Here is a 21,125-nt window from a genome sequence, read left to right on the forward strand (position 1 = left end):
GTCACATCATAAAGCATTATTAGCCATTAATACCCCAGTTATCTGTTAATATCTGAGTGACAATTAGCAGACCTAGGAGACAGATTAGGAAATAAGGGTAAGGGGTGGGGTGGGGTGGTGTGTGTGTGTGTGTGTGTGTGTGTGTGTGTGTGTGTGTGTGTGTGTGTGTACGTATGTACCTGTTTGTAGAGAGAGGAGATGGGAAGGTGGGAGAGTCACATTTATCAAATTTATCAACTTTACAGGAAATGCTCTGAATGTAGAATGCCACAGTATTGTATGGACAGATATGGGAAAGAAAACTAGGTGTTTGTTACTTTGCAGTACCTAATTTGTTCACTTCAAGCTATGATTCCTTAGGGTAGCTATGATTACCCCCATTATCTAGAGGAAGGGACCAAAGTTAGGTATGGCTAGGTGACTTGCCCACGATCTCACAGCTGGTATGATCTCTGGCTTGTTTCTCAACTGGGGACATTTAACAACAGAGCCTTGAACCACAGAGCAGGAACACTGGGGTTCTTTCACACCTGGCTTTTCTTGTACAGAAGAAGAGGATATTGAGGTCAGAGAGGAAGGGACTGTCATGGTTATCAGTGAGAGACAGGACAGGTGAGACTCTAGGACTCCAGCGAGGTCTCTGCCATGCTGAGCAGAGCAGCTGGTGCATACTCCATGGGTGCCTGTCCTTCTAGAATCCAATCAGAACTCATCACCACCCCCTCCACCCTCAGCACCTCTGCCCTCTGCTGCCCTCATCTCTGGGATAAATGACCCCAGCACTTTTGTCTCATATACTTCAGCTATGGGGTCAGGGAGGCCCATGGTGAGGGGTGTCCTGGGGGCTGCCCCAAATGGACCCAGAGGCTGGTCAGAGCTAGTTTGTCCTCAGCTCTGCTCAAGCCTCTCTCCACAACAGGCTTTTAAGGAGGGCCCAGCTCCCAGCCTGCATCACTGCCTTTGAAGCTTCCCGGCCCTAAAGACCATTTATCTCCACAATTTGCTTAGAAAGCCTCATAAATCATCTGTGCACAAAGGAATTACCTCTTTGGAAGAGCCTTTCAAAGGCAGCCAGCAAAGGCACCACAGACCGGCCAGGGGGCCGCCTCATTGGCCCTGCACTCTCCCCAGCTAGGCCCATGCCTCACTTTGCTTTCAAAGCTCCTGAGCAAACCACAGGCTGGGGATGGGGAGGAGGGGAGGTCAGGAATCAAAGTAAATTTGGTGAAGCTCCCCAGTGTGGGAGTGAGACCCCTGTAGTGTGGGCTCTGAGGGAAATGAACTCATGGTCCGCGCAAGAAAGGACACAGGAAGGTCATGGGGTCCAAATCTGTTTCCTGTGAGGAGTGAACTCATTACGTGACCTTGTCTACCAGTTCCTTATCATTCCACTTCCCTCCAACTTTCTTCAAGCAGTGAAGTCTGGTCTGGTGAAAAGAGCCTCTCTCTGGCTATCATGGGCCTTGGGCAAGGTACCACCCTTCCAGGCATCCCCCCTAGGCAAACAGATAGGATTAGCTCAAATGAATGGGTGTTAAGGTGACTCATGGAAACCAAAGAGATCCTCTGCCTTGGGTAGGGATTGGGGCCATGACAGGGGCTCTTGACCCACCCCTCTCCCCCACTTCCACAGCTCCAGAGCTGCTGAATTTTCTGCTGGGTCCTCACATAAGGATAAAGGATTAAGTAGCTAAAAGTATGTGTATGGCGGTTAAGACTCAATCTCTAAGACCCTATCTGCCTTTAAAAGTCTGTGTTTAATTCCTCTCACAGTCAGAAAGTTCTTCCATAGGTCTAACAGGAATTTCTTTCTGCACTTTAAAGTTAATTTCTTCTTCTTCATCTATCACTCCCTAGGCAGTCACCTCAGGGCCAGCACTGTGATGGACGCTCATGGTGAAGCAGTCAAAGTGGGGCTCAGGGTCTCTGTCGTCTCATGTCATTGCGGCCAAACCCCCACAGGAAACACTCAGAAAGCAGAAAGAGAAGCAGTAAAAGAGAAGGCCATGAACTAAGACCTGGCTCTCTGTTGCCCTGTTCATGACAGAACTGGGGCCCTTCTCATCAGGTGCAAAGGAGGAGAGAGGGAGCTGGGGGTTGTGTCGAAGCTGCTCCTGCAGCTCATTTAGCCATTCACTGGCACCAGGAAGAGGTAAAGCGAGTGGAGGTGATTTGGGCCAGGGCAACCTGAAGAGTTGTGCTTGGAGTCAGCTAGAAGAAGGCTGTGGGCCAGGGGCAGGATGAACCTGGAACCCTCTGCCTCAGCAGCTCCTTCTGGAGTCTAGGCCTCTCTGCTGACCTGTGTGGCCTTAGGCAAGTAACATGCCCTCTTTGGACCTCAGTTTCCCCACTGTAAAATGAAGAGGGTAGCACCAATAGATCCTTAAGATTCCTTTCATCTCAGACTCGCTGAGCTCTCTGAGCCATCCGGAGCAACTGTTAGAGGCAGACTCAGGGATGCGGAGAGCAGCACATCCAAAGGAGGAAGCAAAGTGTTGAATATTGGAACACGTGTGTGCTCTGAATTTCTGTTTGCAGGCACCCATTGAATTATATGCATAAACAGAATTTTCACAGCGGAGACAACAAATGCAGGTTTGCCTCATTTCATACAGCTGGGCTAGTTAGTAGGGGACTCGAGACTAGGGTTTTGGGCCTTGATCCCACCCACCATTCTCCATGGCACTGCTTCCCCAGTGGGGTCACTTTAGACAGGGCCCACCTATCAGTTGGAAGCCATATCTCTTTGGTATTTGGGGTCCCTTTCTCAACAATGTCTTGCTATTTGTGTCATCCATGTCATGGTCCATTTATCCCTGCACAGAAAGAGACTTTAAGAGCAGCTCCTAACTGGCCCTGCCAGGCAGAGGATACTCTATCCATCATTGCTGAGAGAGGACCTCTGATTTCTCTGGAGAGAGGAAGCCTGAGGGCAAGTGACAAATGGCCTTCCTGTCTATTGAGAGTTATTGTCAAAGGACAGGGACCTACTGCTCCTGGGATCTGCTAAGGATGAAGTCAAGAAAAGACACTTGGGCTGCAGCAGTAGGAGGTCTGGTTAGCTGTTTAGCTGTCTGTTTGTTCGTTCGCCCCATAGACTTTATCAAATGCCCATTATGTGCCAGGTACTGGGGATCAAATGGAGAATAAGCACCCATGATATCTTCCTGGGCCTAAGAATCCAGCAGTGTGTCAAGACAATAAGCAAAAAAAAAAAAAAAAAAGTCTTATTTATTCTTGCTTCTGCTCAAATGGCACCTCCTCAGAGCCTTCTTGGGCCACCCTTTCTAAGTTCTCTCCCCTAGCCCCTGGCTTTAATTTTTCTTTCTAGAACTTATTCTATTTATCCGATGTCATGTAATCACTGTATTGTATATTTATTTTTATCTTTTTCTTTATTGTCTGGAACTCCCACTAGAATGTCAGCCCCATGAGGGCAGGGGCTTTGTTTTATTCATTGCCTAGAACAGAGTCCAGCATATAGTAGATGCTCAATAAATGATTAATGAACAAGTGAACAAATTAACAAGTAAATATATAAGTTGCAGTAAAGGTGTAGAGGTACAAGAGCATAACAGAAAACAATGAGAGGGGCTTCCTTTCAATTGGGGGCTCAGGAAGGCCTCTGCAAGATGGCGACATTTAGGCTGAGAGCTAAAGGATGAGGAGGCAGCAGCTGTGGGAAGAGCAGGAAGCAAGAGCCTTCCAAGTAGAAGCAAGAGTGTAAGGGAACATCTTGAGGTAGGAAAAGGCTGGCAGAGTCAAGGCACTGAAGAGGGGCAGACAGCTGGGACATTATAAGAACAAAGAGAGAGGTAAAATGCTCTAAATGAGGTAGATAGGGCCAGATCACATGTGGCCATGGCAGGGAACTGGGATTTTATTTTAAGAGCAATGGAAAGCTCTAGAAGGATTCTATTATGACTCGATGATAGTAATAAAGCAGAACTTCCCTGTGTGTATGACTTGCAACCCTGGATGAGTATACGTTGTCCCTCTCTGCAGCCCTTCAGTATCTGGGGTAAGCCAGGATGTCCAGCTTAGAAGGAGCAAGAAGGAGAGCCATGAGCGTGAGAGCCCTTCCACTGCTCAGATTTGCTCATAGCACTACCTGGTGTCAGTGAGATGCCCTCCCCTCCCTTTGTGCCAGGCAGGAGACGGCTGGGGAACAGGCATAAATGGGAAGGAGAATCAGATCGGGGTAACTCAGTGCACGTCAGCATCCAGGTGATTCAGAAAATGCGCTGATAGTTGTACACAAGCTGAGATCTCATAAATTATGTGCCCCCTCTATAGAAGATGTGGAGGCCTTGATAAATATAGTTCCTCTTACTGTTATTTATGTGCCTGGGTGCCAAGCAGTGACACCTGAAGCCTTTCTCGCCCATCCCTAAATGTGGGTGTTGCATTTGCCAGATGTTGGAGAGGTGAGAAGGACTTGGTAGGTCCCCCTGTGCAGCTGAGAACCATGAGGAGGATACTTGGGGTGTGGGGAAGGCCAGGGCCCCAGTGGAAGCTGACCGCCCAGTCAGTTACCCAGTGAAGAACAAGACTAGCACATGAACAAATGAGACAGTTAATGACCCTTAAGATTTCTGGTGACCACAAGTGTGGCCTGCAGTGGGCAGCAGTAGGCAGCTTCATTAAGCAGGACATACACATTTTATGCTCTGGAACATCCCTTGAGCTCTTAGGAGCCTGGGACTTTGCAGGGAATCTAATGAGCTTCACTCAGCAGAAGTGGCAAAGACCTCACACCCCTCGTTCTGCTGGGGTGCTCCGCCTCCTATAGAGTTACTCTTGTCCTCCACGTGGGAGTCACCCTTTAATGCCCCACAGATCCCACACAGCGGAGGGGCTTCTCCATCTCCTGAAATCTCCCTTATCCATTAAGGCTAAGGTTAAATCCCTCCTCAAAGAAGCTTTCAGGAACCTTCCTGCTCCCTATCTCATTCTAAATTCATTGTGCCTACTGCTTTTTTTTTGCTTTGTATTGAGTGGAGGCTTATCAGTCAGGCCCCAGAGCTCCGAAATAATACAGATCTGCTTTAAATCCGTCTCTGCCCCTTGCCACTTGTGTGACCTTGGGCATGCTACTTCCCCCACTGAAGCTTAGCTTCCTCATCTCACCTCTAAAATGGGGCTTTCTGTCCTTAGAGTGGGAGTCTCCAACCCCTGGGCTGTGGACTGGTACCAGTCCATGGCCTTTTAGGAACTGGGCCACACAGCAGGAGGTGAGCGGTGGGCAAGGGAGTGAAGCTTCATCTGTTTTTGCAGCTGCTCCCCAGCACTGGCATCACCGCCTCAGCTCCACTTCAGATCATCAGGCACTAGATTCTCATAGGAGCACCAATCCCTGGTGCCAAAAAGGTTGGGGACCACTGCCTTAGAGGGTTGCCTTCAGGATACAATGCACAAGTATCTTATTCAATGACTCTCAAGTAGGAAGTGCTCAGTACTATTCAACAAACCATTCGAGAAAATGTGGAGATAAATCAATGAATAAACAAAGCCAAAATCAAGGCATCATGCATGCTATGTACAAGGGTAAACTTATTAGGTAGCTGAATTAGTAGCTGGATTAATAATAGGTCATTATTATCATCACCTAGCTATAAACTTCTTCAGGGAGGGACTTGGTATAAAATTCCCCAGAAGCAGACCCTGAGGTGGTTCCATAGGTAAAGGAAGGGAGGTAAAAGGCAACTGGAACTTAATCCACCTAGGCCTCTGGGTGCCAAGGAAGAACACTGTCTTGTTTTCTCAATTCAGGGCAAGGAGACCAGGGCATATATTCATTCATCTCTTGGTCCTGCCTCTGGTTGAGGGCTGCTGGGATCGGCATTCATTCTCTGGCACTTTCTGTTTGCTCTGTGTACTGTGCCTATGGCAGAGTCAGAAGTGTTTCTTGGAGGCAGCCTTCGGTGTACCGAGGTCTGGGAAATGCATCTGCTATAAGGCCTAAGTCTATTTGTTCCTCACTGTATACACAGTGCCTAACATGCTGTCAGGTATGTATTTGGTGCTCAATATCGGCGTTTGCTGATTCAATGTATAATTCACCAACAAACTCTATATAAGAAATGGACAGAGGGGCTAGGGATAAAAAGAAGACATGGCTCCTTGCTTCAGGTCCTGAGGGGTGGGGTTGGAGGGGACACAATGACACATGAAAAAGACAAAAGAAAAATCACACTAAAAGTCAAGGAGCCAATGCTCAAGGAGAGGAGAAGGCATTGTGAACTTGAGGTGCACAGAAGAGGCATGGCTCCTGGGGCTGGGAAGGCTTTAGGGAGAAGACGGGACTTGCTAGTGCTGAAGGAAGAGTGGACTCAGGCATAAGGGCGAGGAGTGCGGAAAGTGTGAGAAAACAGCACAAAGCCAAGGCCTGAAGGCAGACACGTCATCACAGGGATGCGGGGGACTGCTGGTAGAAGAGACTAGTTAGGAAGTTTCTGGGTTCGCTCACCTTGTCAGGGTTAGAATTGGCAGGGGGGCAGGAATTTGGTCTCAGAGACCTCACAAGAGAAGGGACCTCACGGCATATTGAGGAAGAATCAGGATTTGGAACAGCCTCTAGGCAGCGTGTACAGGGGACGATGTGTAAGAGGGGCCCCTCCGGGACCGCTGGAGTCCCCACACCCACCTACGTGCCCCCATAACAGTTTCTCTACGTCTGCTCTATTCAATGCGCAATCTGTACATCTGTATATAGCAGCTCTGTTTGGTTGGTATAAGGGAGGAGAAAGGAATACGAGGTGCTTAGAAACAAAGAGGGTCAATTCTCTAGGATGGAATGATTGGGACTCCATCAGACATCATTGCCCAGCACCCCAGAGCCCAGCAGAGGATGCCATCACTACCAAGGATCAGATTCCCTGGAACCTGAAGTATGACCAAGGTGGTCCACACACAGCAGCTCAGCCTACTCTGGGAGGACAGGAAACAGCAGCTGCTTCCTCTGCATCCCTCTCTACCTGTCTCCATTTCAATCTTTGCTGCCTCTCTCCCCACTCTCACTCCCTTTTTCTCTGTCCGTCCGTCCGTCCTTCCTTCCTTCCTTCCTTCCTCCCTCCCTCCCTCCCTCCCTCCCTTTCTTTCTTTTCTTTCCATCTTTTCCTTTCCTTCCTTTCTCTCTCTCACACTCTCTCTCTCCCCCTCCCTCTTTCCTTCAATGGCTGGGACTCAAGGGGTTTGGGGTGGGAGGACTCAGCAAGGCTACCTGGCCTGGATGTGCTAAGAGATGTGTGGAAGAGTGGTCACTAAGAGGTGTGTGGGAGGGTGTGTAAGAGGCCCTCTGAACTAGATGTTTGAGACAAAGGGGGTCTCAGTGGGCCTCCCCAATGTGTGGGGGTTTCTTTTCCTTTTAAAGCATTTCACTTTCAAAGGAAACAGGCTCAAGTGAAGGGAACAAGATAAATTCAGGAGCACAATCAAAATGCCTTTGAACCTGGGCTGAGAGCTCTGTGGTCCTCTCCTGGTCAGGGACTGGTAGGGGCCTGGAGAAATCTGGATGCTTAATTGGCAGCTAATTGAATCCTTCGAGGGGGTAGTGGAAAGGGGGCCGAAAGCAAGTTGTTTGGGATTGGGTGAGCACAGCTCTTTTCAACTCAATGCAAAAAGCAGGTCTATTTAAGGGTTTTCTTGCTGGCATCCAGGCGGTGGGGAGACAGGCTTCTGTTGCTTAATGAGCTCATGGCTCAAACTGTCTCCAGCTGGGAAGCTCACAAAGAATTTCAAGGGAAAGTTAACACTATAGTTAGTTCTAGCTTGCTACCTGTCATCACTCAGGCTTAGGAGAGAGAACAATCTTATTAAAATGGGTAAACAGGAGGAAGGCTCCTCAACAGAGATCTCCAGGTATAAGTAGGCATGGAGTCTGGTTGCTCACAAAGCCCAGGAGAGCCCCAGACAAGTTCTTCCCTCATGGTTTGATGTGGACCAAGGAGAATTTGGAAGGCGCTACTGTGTGGTCTTGGCCTGAGCTTAAGATTAGGCATTAAGGTGTAGGAAGTCAGAGTATGGCCACAGAGGCCAAAAGACCTAGGTTCAAGTCCTGGTTCTGTAGGGTGATCTTGGGCAAGTTACTAAAACTTTTGGTGCTTCAGTTTCTCCTATCTATAAAATAAAAATAATAGTACCTACTGGGATATTAGTTGTAGTCATTAAACGTGATTATACAGTGCTTAGCACAGTGTCAAGCATGTGACAGATGGACAATGAATTGTAGCAGTTATGATTATAAAGGACCAGGGCTGAATAGACTATATGCAGGGTTCATAGTTAAGAATCCCATAGGTCTACGGCCATGCCACCATGAACAAGCCCAATCCCGTCTGATCTCAGAAGCTAAGCAGGGTCAGGCCTGGTTAGTACTTGGATGGGAGACCACCTAAGAAGACCAGGTGCTGTAGGTGTAAAAAATAAAAAAATAAGGGATTGTAAGCTGTCAAAGTCCTTGCAATCTGTGAGGTCAACCAAGGGTTGCCTCGCCTTAAAAAAAAAAAAAATCCCATAGGTGACTCACAGGGAGTGAAGAGGATGATGTAATTATAAAGTATTAGAACTGCAGACACCTTAGCAATTAGAAAGTCCAATTCTTCCCTTTTGCTGGTGAAGAATCAGAAGCCCAGAAGGGGAAAGTGATTTGTTCAAGGTCACATGATAAACTAGGGGTGATGCTGAGCCAAGAACGGGCCTCCACAGGCCCAGGGCTGCTTCTACAAGGGCACCTGAGGTGAACCATAGATGCAAGCCAGAAATGAATAGTGCAAACACTCTCCTTTGCCTGCCTTTCCCCTGCCATGTGAGAGTAGGTTATGGTGATTTCTCTTATTTCCTATGTTCTTCTCAGATCTCATGAAAACAAATTTTCTATCCCTGGGAGTGACTGAATGGAGAGTGGGGAGGAGAAAGTGGCCCAGCATAAGCTATCAGGAATTGAGAGTTGTCTGTTATCTGCCAAAAATAACAATAGTACTAGGAGAAAGCATCCATGGATGGCTATAATTTGTTGTAACAAGTGTCTAAAGCAATGCCCCACTTCTAGCCTCTTCCCCCACTCCATCTCTGCCTAACTTCCAGAGTGATCTTTCCAAATCACCAGTCTGATGAGGTCACTGCCCTATGGAGAGCCATTCCATTGGTCCACAGTGACTCAAGGCTCAACTCCAGATGCATGGGAGCCTGGCATTCGAAGCCCTCCACATGCAGACTCACCATTCCCACTGCCCAGTCCCTCCAGGCATCCCCTCATGCCTGGGTCCTCAGTAAATCCTGCCTTTGTGTGCCTCACACTTTGCCAAAGGTATTTCCCCTACTCCATCACCCAGAGTCCTGCTCCACCATTCTAATATGGCCATTAGGCATATTAATTTACTTTATTTAGTTATCTTTACCATGACTCAAATTTCTCATATGAGAAATGAGGTGAGCCAAGGAATTCTTCCAGATATGATTTTTTTTCTGATGTTTCTGCATGCAACAGAGGGGCACTTCATATCTCTGAGTTGAGATGGAGAACTATAAAAGGCAGTTGAACAACCCAAAGACCTGTAAAATGGATATACTAATCCATGCCTCACCCTCATCAAAGATTGGGAGGAAATTAAAGAGAAGATAATGGCCATGAAAGAGCTTAAGACCACCACTGAGATCTTAAGTTAAGTATTCCCTCCAGGCCTTAGTTTCCTCATTTGCTAAATGAAGGGATAGGAAAAGGAGGTCTCCAGGAAGCCTTTTGGCTCTGACACAACTTTCTGAATTGCAAGGTCTTAACAATGATATAAATGACCCCTGGGGAGAGAAGGAGGGAAAGGGGGGGAGGGGATGAGATTAGGGAGAGGCACAAAGAGGGCTTCAAATATTTTTATAACATTTTCTTTCTTTAAAAAGTATATGAAGCAGATGCAGTGAATGTTAAGAATTTTTCTGGGTGGTGAGTATTTTTCATATTATTTTATTTTTCTATATGTCACAAATATTTAATATTTTTAAAAAAGAAATTGGTAATCCTCCTCTCAGTGGTAACGATCTCCCTGACTTCTTCCATTTACAATAGGAGGCATCATCTCCAAGTGCAAACTATAAATAAATGGAAAGGACTGAATTTGGGAGTTGTAAGATCCCCAACTTCAGGAGGCATTCAAGCAGAGGTCAGATGGGCTCTAAATATTGTGGAAGTGGTTTGTACCGAGGGTGAAGTTTGGACTCTGCGACCTCAGAGGACCCTGCTAATTTTCAGGTGTTATAATGCCAGGGCTATATGATGCCAGGGGCGCTGTCCCTGGTACTGAATTCCACACCGTTTAACTTCTGAACCATGGAAAGCAGAACATCAGACCAAAAATTTCTTACATTCTTGTCACTCTAAGACACAAGTAATGCTTCAACTTCCAGAACAATCTGGTGATCAAAGTGACAGGAAGAGCTCTTCTTATAAAAGTTTCTGGTATTCGCTCTTCTAAAACTTCTCTCACCCACACCTTTGGCCAGTATTTGCTTCTTTCCCAACCCTATGCTAAAAAGCACAGAACTGGAACCCGGAAGTTTGGACTTGAGTTCTAGCTCAGCCGTTGACAGGCTGTAGGACTCAGAGCAAACCCCTTCACCTCAGTGAGCCTCTGATTCTTCACCTGTCAAGTGGAGATAATCGCACCAGGTGACAGAATGCTTGAAAACATCCTTGCGAAACACTTAGGTGCAACATAATCATTAATTGGCAATATAATTCTTTCCCGAGTCAGTATGAAGTATAACTCTGTCTCAGGGTGGGAAGCAAAGAAGGCAGTGAGTGCAGGGAGCTGACTAGGCTGAGAAAACTCTTGGGAAAGTTTTGAGGAAAAATTGTCCAGTTGGCTTCCCTAAGGGTAAATGAAAACCTTTTTAGATGGTGCCTGGTGACATTTACAGACACCACAGAATTTCAAAGTGGAGGTGGGTGGTGAAATATCTCTAAGCAGAAAGGATGGTGTAGTGTCATTCATACCCACTGAGCTGAGAGACAGTCTCACTGGGTAGGGAAATGGGGTCCTCCTGGGACAAGATAAAGGGTTGGAGGGCTGAGCATCAGGGCCCACATTCTAGGCCTGGCTCTACCACTAACCTGTTCAAGTCGTGGAGAGCAGCCGGGTTCAAATCCAACTTACCCACCAACTAGCACTGTGACCTTGGGAAAATCACTTCATTTCTTCAATTTTCAGTTTTCTCTGGTAGAAAATAAATAAATAAAATAAAATCTATCTACCAGCATAGTTATAACAGTAAAATAAAGTCTTGGAGTGACAGAGAGCTTGCTAATCTATAGCACTGTAGAGTGTTTATTTAACCTTTCCGAGCCTCAGTATTTATCTATGGAATGGAGACAAGAAGATTTGACCTTGTAAGTGGAATAAGGATGAAGAGAGGAGTCACATGCCTACATACCCATTTTGTTATCATTATGAGGTAAAAAAGGAGATAATATGGGACAGAGGGGAAGTGCAGAGCTAAAAAGTCATGAGACTGGGGTTTTCTAGTCTCTGCTCCACCACCATTCAACTGCACGATGTCAGCTTTCACTCTCTAAAATTAATGATGGGACTTGGTCCCTGCCAGCCAAACTGTCTACACACCCAAGCACCAGACTTCTCCCTGGGTTCTCGGAACCCACAGAGAGAAAGCTGTACTGGCCTAGAGCTCTGAGGGAGATGATGGGCCAAGCCAAAAATTTTCATTTCCATTTCATCACTGATTGAAAGTGCCAAGCATCAAAATCCAGAAGGTAAACAGACTTCCCTTCCCCTCTCTCCTTCACATGTGGCTAAGCCTCAAAATGGGAATGACTTGTACATAGTGGGCCATGGAGAGCTCAGAGACTCTGAGCTCTGAATTCAATATATTAAGAGTTCTGCTGAGCTCCCTGGCTCTGGTCTGGCTCTCTTCCTGCTGCCAGCATCCTCGACAGGAAAATTAATTGCTGTTGTCATTCTGCTTTTTGTTCCAGTCTATATCCTAAGAATAAGATATCTGAATGACATTAAATAACTTGTACATAAAAGCTCTTTCTAAAGGCCAGAGTAGGAAGCATGGAGAGGTGGGCTCCAGGGATGGGAGAGAGCCTACTGGAAGCCTGTCCAGTCTCTACGAAAGGGGAGCCATGCATGCAGACACACAATGGTAGAGGGACCTTCATGATTTCCCTGGGAAACAGAGGAAGTAGAGCCTATTAATTCAGGCTTGTGAGCAAACACAAGCCTGTCACTCTTCTCATCCCTGGAGTGTACCTCATCACATTTTTTCTATCCACCACTTCAGGCATACCTCGGAGATATTGTGGGTTCAATCCCGGACCACCATGATGAAGTGAGTATCAGAATAAAGTAAGTATTGCAATAAAGCAAATCATTATCTTTTTGCTGGTGGAGGGTCTTGCCTTTGATTTGTAAAACACGCAGCATTTGTGAAGCACAATAGAGCAAAGAACAATAAAATAAAGTATGCTTGTATCTACTATTCTTCTCTTGGCTCAATGTTCTTCAGTAAGGCTAATTCAGGTTCTGATTCAGTGGCTGCATATCATTGACCTGCCTGAGGCAGAGGGGTTCACATTGCCAGCACCTAGTGAGCTAATTTAGAAAGGCTCAATGGTCGGCACAGGTGAGTCGCCAGACACTTCTGCCAGCCGTGGCTACCTCCTCATATTGATAGCAGAGTTAACACATATCATTAGCAGCATAAAACTTTTTCGAAGTTTAGTCCCAACTAATAGCCAAGCCCATACTTTGGAAAACCTTAGGTAAATAAATTCACAAACAGAAACACGCACATGTGCATGTACACACAATCCTTGCCCCACAGAGCTTACAGTCTGGTCTGAATCCCTTCTTTTATAGATGAGGATGCTTTTGCCCAGGGAGGGATAGTGTCTTGCCAAGGTAAAAGAGTTACAGGAGCTGTAAGCTAAGTCTTTGGACTCCTAGTCCTGTGTTCCTTCTGTCACATCATCCCCTGTTCTAGAACCCATGAAGTAGCAAAACCTGAAATCCTATCCCAACCTGGCCTACCAGGTGAGTTGGGAGGCTCGTGAGAAGGACAGCAATGTACATCGAAGTTCATAAGAGCTTTTCACTTGCATTCTGGGAGAAAATTCCTGGTTCTATGCAGTCTGTCTACTTATGGTCTTAATTACTTGCGTGTATGAGATCTTACAATCTGTGCCTGGGGACTCTTTGAATTGCAGATTAATATTCAACTAGCTGGAACAATCTTCAGAAGGAGGATCGTGGTAATTAAGTTGGTTAGAGAACACTTTAAACTAACTTTTTCATGGAACACAAGTGCTATAAATTACCAGTGTAGGGAAGACCTGTCCCTTAATGGTACTTTTTGGGAGTCAAAGGAGGCCATGCACCTTATTCTGAGAAGAGGTGGTGTCTGTGGGGACCCCTTGCTAGGAGCTGGGGGACTGCAGGCTTTGGAGGTGGGAAGAAAGGGGCCGAGAAGGAAGTGAAGATGTGATTCGGGCTGGAAAGTTCTGCCAGACAGGTTCACACCTGTGACTCAAGATTATCGTCCCCAAGACCCAGTGACTCTGTCCTGGGAGGAAGAGTGTCAGAGAGAAAGAAAGTGGCAGAGCATGGTCACTTCAAAAGCAAAGGTTGGGGCTGCTGAGCAGAATCTAGCACATGAAAATGCTGGGTCATATTTAGTCTTCTAAACAAAACAGAGAGGGAAAAGGAATCTTGAAAAACATGTCTAAAGCTATAGGCATTTTAGGAAATAATTTTTGGTACCAGTGCAAAACAAGCTATGTATTTTAGACTAGGATCTCTTACTACTGTGTTATGAATGACAAACCAACATAACGTAATAGATTGTGATGTTTGTCACAAGTGATTTGCTACTAGTGTAGTACAATGCTGGTGAATCATTTATTTTTCATACTAAATAACAAAAGTGTCGAGGATGTAAGTGCATGATAATTTCCCTCTGTATCACTTGCATTCCTAGATGTTTTCTTAAATGGGAGAGGAAGGGTGGGAGCCACTGAAATTGCCCATAACCCACAGTCAATTTCCCTTGGCCTCAGCCCATGTGAACAGCATATGTCACTGCGTCTTGGTGGAATAAAGATTGAGAAAATCACTCTTGAGGGCATGGTCAGTGGTCCACTCCTGATAAGTGGGGAGCCATTAGGTGTGGCAGTGGGGGTGGGCAGAAAGTAGAGGGAGGGAACTCCCCAACTAGAGTGCTGGGGTCCCTCACGGCTCTCTTTGTAGCATGATGTGGGGTATGCTTAAAGGGAACTGGAAGGAGTAGTCACAAGTGGCGACTGTCCCAAAGCTGGTACAGAAATGCCCAGACGCAGCAGGAGCTGCTCTGTCCCCATCACCCGCCACAGTCAGTTGAAGATAGATGTTCTCAGGGACTGCTCTACCAAGATTTGGCTACCATAAGATTTCAGAGGACCCTGAGGGAGCAGTAATGAGGGAGGGGGCCAAGGAGAAAGGTGACATGGAGTGGGTGGGGAATAGATAAAATCCTGACCAGGGAGGGGGGATGCCTGGCTCCCTTCCTGGATACGCTATTGCCTAGCTGTGGGACTTGAACCAAATTACTTCAGACCTCAGTTTTCTTGTCTGTTAAAATGATATTTTGAGAAGAAAAAACCAAGATGTGGGAAGCCGCATGCGGCTATCCACTTATGTGAATGAAAAGAAACTGGAAGCAGAATAGCGTTGTGCTCAAGAACCCTGAGTTTCTTAGAAGCTCTTCCTACAACGAGCCCCATATGACCTTGGGCAAGTCACTTGCACAAGTCCCTCAACTCTTCTGAGTCTCAATTTCGCCATCTATAAAATGAAGATGATATTACTTGCTTCACAGAACTGTGGTGAGGATAAGACAAAACTATATATGTAAAGCCGACAGTGAAAACTGTGTGAATGGACCCCCAATGGTTTTAGTTATTATTATTACTATTATTATTATTATTATTATACAGCTAAAATGGCCCGCTATAGGGAAATGATCAGGTGAATTATGGTATATCCATGGATTATGCAGCCATTCAAAATGATAATTATGTGCCAAATGAAAGAGTGATTATACCGTGCTGTTGTGAGAAAAGAACATACTATCATATACCATATGTATACATCATGATAAAATAATGTATACATGTGAATAGAGAATGCAAAATTATGAGCAAAACCAAAGAAGTTTTTCTTCCCAAGTTCTCTAATTCTTTTTTTCAGCATTGAAAAATAAGAGCATTGGGTGAGATGCTCCTGAGGGGCCTCCAGTTCTGGCATTCAGATGCCTAAGAGCCGTCTCTGCATGCTTGTTACCTGTGAGGCCTGGGGGCTGGACTCCCATAGTCCAAGGGAGTCTGGGGTGTCACATGTGATGCTGGACTCCTAAGCTAGAGCCAAGCATGAAATGTTCTCAAGCATCTGCCCAAGCAATGTCAAAGTGGCCCAACTGGCTCCACTTTTGCTTAATTTGTATCAATTGATTTCCTATTTTTAATTAATAATTCTAATTATGATGCAGCAAATTTACCCAATAGCCATGACTGAATTAATCAGGGTCTATTGATTGGGGCTGCAGAGTTATCCCACAGATTCTGACATCATCGATTTCCTGTTGGGAACAAATGAGGAAAACACATATAGGGCAGATGTGGCTGTCATCTCTGCTGTGCCCTAAACTAGTCCCAGAAGCACCGGCCCCACCCCCAACCCCGAGTAACCGCAGCTACCAAGGCCATCAGGCAGTAGAGCTTTCCTTAGGAGCCCTGGGGAGGTCATCCCAGCCCTTGATAGCTTCCCTAAGGAAGCAGGGAAGGTGATTGACAAAGGGCCTGCTGTGGCACAGAGGGCTTGGCAGAAAGGATCAACTTAGTGGGTCTGGGCTTTGTTTAGAACTCTGCTGCTATGCCAATGAGTAGAGAATAACTTCCATCTCACTGTCTCTTTTCTAGTAAGAACCTTAGAGATCCTCCTCTCCTGCCCTGATATTTTATAGATAAAGAAACTGAAGACCATGGAGGACCAGGGTCTTTCCCAAGATGGCCCACTGAGTCACTGCATAGCTGGGGCTGGAATTCAAGTCTTTGGCCTCCATGTCCTTTCCCACACACATGGAGCAGAAAGTGTACCTAGCATTGCTCTTAGTAATATTGTTTTATGATATATCTTCTCAGGCAAGGGAAACAAAAGAAAAAATAAACAAATGGCACCACATCAAACTAAAAAGTTTTGCACTACAAAGGAAGTCATCAACAAAAGGAAACGACAACCTACTAAATAGAAGATATTTACCCATGATGCATCTGATCAGGGGTTAATACCCAAAATTTATAAGGAACTCAAATAACTCAACATCAAAAAACAAACAATCCAATTAAGAAATGGGCAGAGAACCTGAATAGGCATTTCTCCAAAGAGGATATACAGATGGACAATAGACATGAAAAAATGTTCAATGTCACTAATTACCAGAGAAATACAAATTAAAACCACAATGAGATATCACCACATACCTGTCAGAATGTCTATCATCAATAAATCAAAAAACAAGTATTGGTGAGGATGAGAGAAAAGGGAGCCCTAGTGCACTGTTGGTGGGATTGCAAATCGGTACAGCATCTATGGAAGACAGTTTGGAGGTCCCTCAAAAAATTAAAAATAGAAACTACCTTATGACCCAGCAATTGCACTTCTGGGTATTTGTCCAAAGAATACCAAAACACTAATTTGAAAAGATATATGCACTCTTACGTACACTGCAGCACTATTTACAATAGCCAAGATATGGAAGCAACCTAAGTGCCCATCAATAGATGATTGGATAAAGAAGTTGTGGTACATATATACAATGGAATATTACTCAGCTATAAAAAATGAAATCTTACCATTTGCAAAGTCATGGGTGGACCTAGAATGTATTATGCCAAGTGAAATAAGTCAGACAGAGAAAGACAAATACCATGCTTTCATTTCTATGTGGAATCTAAAGAACAAAATAAATGAACAAAATAAAAGTACTGGGGTTACCCATCACTCAATAAGTGCCCAGGGGAGCCCCCTGCCCCATTCCTCAACATGGAGACACCAAACTGTATAGGACATGAGAGAATTAAAGCAACTGAGAGGTCTTTTCTTTCATCTTCATAGACTTCCCATCAGCATCACAGCATGTGTAGTGGCAGAAATTAACTATGAGGACTAACAGCCCTCCCCAGAAAAAACAACCACATGCAGTTGTGTACCTCATGTTTGCATTTCACTCTAGGAGCTTTCTGTTACCAGCTGTAACCTATTCAGTGGAGTGCTTATAAATGCTTAACATCAGGTCTTCAGAGGAAAAAAACATATCCTGATTTGTAGTGTTTGCCAATTTCCATGGTGTAAAGACTCCTACCATGGCCTATTGCAAGCTACCAATATGAACAACATAGAATAAGCAAAAATGCACACAATCAGCTCCTGCAAGCCAGCTCCAGAACACCACTGCACACAGTTACCTGGGGACCAGGGAAGGATGAGCAGGGATCTACACACACAATCCTCCTTCCCACCAGCCGGCACCCTTTTCAATTAGTCACCTCAGCAATAGTCATCAGCCAACTGATATGAGCTTAGAAGTTGCAAAGCTCTTATTAATTGAGGTTGGGCATCATTTGGGCAGCTGTGGTGCTGTAAGGAGCTCTGGGCTAGATGCGAATCGCGATTCTGCTACTTACTAGTTATATAACCTGGGCAATTCATCTAACTTCTTGTTCAATGATTAATCATTCATTTGATCTTCATTCAACAATGATTCAATCTTCATTGTGATAGAATGATAGGGAAACAAAGATGAAAAATAAAACAGTATCTTGGTCAAGAAGCTCACAATTTGGTAGAGAGTCATAAAAATGATAATGTCATGGAGGTAGGAATTGGTGTCTTCAACTATGGGGTAAGGGGTCTACTTCAGAAAATGGAATGAGAACACACATAGAAAGCTCCCAATGTAGTACCTTGAACAGAGTAAGGACTCAGGAAATGCTTGCTAAATCTAGGAAAGCAAATCTGCAGCAGAAAAGTTACATGAATGGCTCTAGCTAGGTGTCATGCTAGAAATCCTGGGGACTGCAAAGATGGCCACTGGGCCACATCCTGGGAGGATGGTGAGAGGGCCCCTTTTCCCCCTGGCCCTGAAACTCTGTTCATCCAGTCATCCTGTCTTTCCCTATACTGCTGAGGGGATTAGGTGGGCAGTGGGAAGGTGGAGCCTCTGCAGATTTGTCAGAGCCCACCCACTTGGGATGGCTGGGCAGATCATTGTCTTCATAACAGGAGATAGAACCTTTGACATTTCTAGGCCTCGAATCATAGAATGAGATAGGGCAACAAATTTGCTCCTTATTTACAGAATTATCTTTTCTATTTAACTAATTTTAAAAAACCACCTTTTCTCAGCTTCAGTAATCATTGGCATATAGCCAATTTTGTTTCAACTTATCAGCTCCTCTCACCCATTTTTTTCTTTCTATGATCAATTAGGATCAGTTGAATTTTTGTTGCTACCTCCCCCATCCCACCCATTACTCCAGGTCTGAAAAATATTCTCCTCTTGAGTACTTTTCCTACAATATTCCTATCCTGCCACCAGAGAGCAAAAGGCTGTCCCATTTACATGGTTCAAAGAATTTTACCTGAGAGCAATCATTAACACAACCCTGAATTTTCCAATAAAAAAACAATTTGTCATTCTATTCTTTTAAAAAAAGAATCTCCTTTCTATTTATCCATTTTTTTTTTCTGGAAACGAGGAGTTAAACAAAATTTAAACACAGTGACTCCTCTTAGCAACGCCCTTGACAACCTGCAACATTGACAAATTGTCTCTGATCCAAACTGTCTTTTTTTTTTTTTTTTACGAGCTTCCAGCTACAAATCCAAGCTGACAGCCAAATATCACCTTCAAAATGACAAGTTAAATGAGTTATTATTTGTAAAGGGCTTAGAAACATCTAGCACATAGGAAGTGCTGTACAAGTATTTAAGGGTTTATTTATTTTTAAATTTTTAATTGTTTCTTTCCTTTGCACAGGAATGTAAATTTGTCAGCATTGCAAGAATTAGCAATAAATGAGTCTTCATTACTCTGGTTTAATTATCTGCTCACTGTGAATGGGGAAAGGGATGCCTTTGGAGACAGGACATTTTCCCAAGGTGGCTTAGCTGAGGTCCAGGCTGATTTCTCTCCTCCTCTGAAACCCCCGCCAGGGGAGACTATACAGTTCCCGCTGGTTCACTTATTGTCACCTGACTCAGAGTTGAGCCCAATCCCTCCTAATTACAAGGATGTTAGACAGGGGTTATTTTTATTATTGTTTTTTCTTTCCTGAGTTAAGCCAAGAAGAGTTGCTGGAGAAGCACTGTCAGTGTGAGCACGATCAATTAAATTATCATAAGCAGCAGGGGGATAGAGGAGGGAGAGGCTTCACAAGCCAGGCCCTTTATTACTGCAATGGAGCTGTCATGAGCTGACAGACAGTGCATGTCAGGCCTGGAAGAAATGGTCAGATTAATGAGAGGCCTCAGTGCCACCTTGGGTAATTGTTGGCACGCATAGGTCCTCAGGATGCTGCTGCTGCTGCTGATGACAATAGCAACTGCCATTAACTGAGCTCCTTCTGTGTACAAACATGTTTCCTACTTTGGCATCTAAATGAGTATTACTGTAGCCATTTTCCAGAAGGAGAAACTGATACTAGGTAACTTACTCAAAGTCATAAAGCTAGTTCAAACTGAAGAAGCTGGAATAGGGCCAGGTCTGTCTAGCCACTATGTTCCCTGTTTCTTCTTGCTCTTACCGGCCTGGGTCCTGACTCTGCTGGCTAGACCCATCCTTTCTTTGCTTCTCAGAGTGCCTTCTCCCAGGAGGTACTTGCTTGCTCCCTGGTGCCTGAGGGTCACACTTTTCTTCTCAGTACCCATAGGCTCCATCTGCTAGGAGGTTTTGGGGGACTGAAGCCCAAGGGCATTTTTGCTGCTGTCTTTGCCCCAGGCACAGAATGACTCTAGGCTGGATTCTCTATCTTCTGAGGTCTGCCAGTCAAGTCCATGCAGAGACATATCCCAAAAAGAGTGATGGGTATGTGGGGCGGGGGGTGGGGGGGTGGAGTAGGGGGTGGGGCAGAATCTGACAGTCAGCCAGCCTGTAGAGTGCAGTAAGCCCTGGAGCCTGACGCAAGGGTGACTAGACCTAAAGCCTGGGAAGAAAGAGAGATGAGAGAGGCCCTTGGACACAATACTTGGGTTTCTCAGAAGAAAAGAGCCTTACTTTAACACTTCTCTGAGGAGGAGCCTGCTGGGGTTGAAACAAGAAACAGTTGAGCCAGTGAAGATGAGAGGAAGGGCACCAGGAGTGCCAGGGTGTGTATGATGTGGGAACAGAGAGATGGGACCAGGGATAAGGCAGAAGTGGCTCCAAGGAGCGTCACTCAAGTGCAATGCCCAACCAGCAGGGTGTTCAGACCTGAGTAGAGTCCCCCAGGCCTCAGAGAGCAGGGTTGCTTATAAAACTAGGCTGGATGGGTCACAGAGCAATGGTCAGGGACAGACAGGGAGGAAAAACAGGCTCTGCTCACAGGAATGTCTGTCTCCCTTGGTTGCTCAACTGTCTAGTCTTGGTCACATAGAGCTCCCAACACAGCTCAGAATCTGCTGCTCCATCTAATTCTAATGATTGAGCAGGACGTGGACCAGCCAGGAGGCACTGCCCAGTTGGGAGGGGCCTTCCACCTCCTCTAACTGTGCCCCTGCAGGGCAGGTAACATCCTCTTGGCTCTCATCTCTGACCCTGTGGAATAAGAGGGTGACCTACAAGTGGCCTAGTGCTGGGTCAGCCTCAGAACCACCCTATGGTTTAGGTGGAGTAGGTACAGAGCACTGAGTGAATCCCTGATGCCCACCTAGAGGCAGGGAGTGGAGACAGAGGACCCTGGTTATCTGCTGAATCGGCCAGCAGCCTGAGACCATGCATGACAGTGTTAGAGGCTGTGAGTGTGAAACTACGAGAATATGTGAGAGTAAGTGCTTGTGTGTGTGTGTAGACATGTGTATATATATATTTGTGAAACTGTGGAT

The 21,125-nt window shown here is 45.6% G+C and overlaps 1 protein-coding gene and 1 pseudogene across 1 annotated transcript in view; one reads left to right on the forward strand and one right to left on the reverse strand.

Annotated features, from left to right (window-relative positions):
- MEGF11 (multiple EGF like domains 11) overlaps positions 1-21,125 on the reverse strand; it is a 315,816-nt gene that overhangs the window by 80,299 nt on the left and 214,392 nt on the right. The gene's annotated exons all lie outside the window — the stretch shown is intronic.
- On the forward strand, positions 8,299-8,417 carry LOC118601358 (annotated as a pseudogene).

Source organism: Rousettus aegyptiacus, unplaced genomic scaffold, assembly GCF_014176215.1.
Source record: "Rousettus aegyptiacus isolate mRouAeg1 unplaced genomic scaffold, mRouAeg1.p scaffold_m13_p_3, whole genome shotgun sequence".
NCBI lineage: Eukaryota > Metazoa > Chordata > Mammalia > Chiroptera > Pteropodidae > Rousettus > Rousettus aegyptiacus.